This window comes from Brassica oleracea, chromosome C2 (assembly GCF_000695525.1).
Source record: "Brassica oleracea var. oleracea cultivar TO1000 chromosome C2, BOL, whole genome shotgun sequence".
NCBI classification, from domain to species: Eukaryota; Viridiplantae; Streptophyta; class Magnoliopsida; order Brassicales; family Brassicaceae; genus Brassica; species Brassica oleracea.
This window is the reverse complement of record NC_027749.1, coordinates 15,938,109-15,938,459: the sequence shown is the minus strand read 5'-3', so window position 1 is coordinate 15,938,459 and position 351 is coordinate 15,938,109. Positions and strand designations below refer to the sequence as shown.

The following is a 351-nucleotide window of genomic DNA, read 5'->3' as shown; positions in this document are numbered from 1 at the left end:
CACTCGTATCTTTATAACAAGGCTTTCCACAAAATTTGCATGTAACCTGCTGTTCATCCGCACTCCAATAAATCATGTAGTTGTCGCTGCATACATCTATTACCTGATACGATAAACCAAGACCAGCTACGAGTTTCTGAACCTCGTAGTATGAACCAGGAGCTACATTATCCTCGGGTAGAATACCTTTTACAAAATCAGCAATCGCATCCACACAGTCTTCAGCCAAATTATAATCTGTTTTAATGCCCATCAATCTTGTAGCAGATGATAAAGCTGAATGACCATCTCTGCAACCTTCGTACAATGGTTGCTTTCCAGCATCCAACATATCATAAAATCTCCTAGCTT

At 39.9% G+C, this 351-nt stretch overlaps 1 protein-coding gene across 1 annotated transcript in view; it reads left to right on the top strand.

Annotated features, from left to right (window-relative positions):
• The window catches only part of LOC106323555, a 3,112-nt gene that overhangs the window by 1,378 nt on the left and 1,383 nt on the right, over positions 1–351 (top strand). The window lies entirely within an intron of this gene.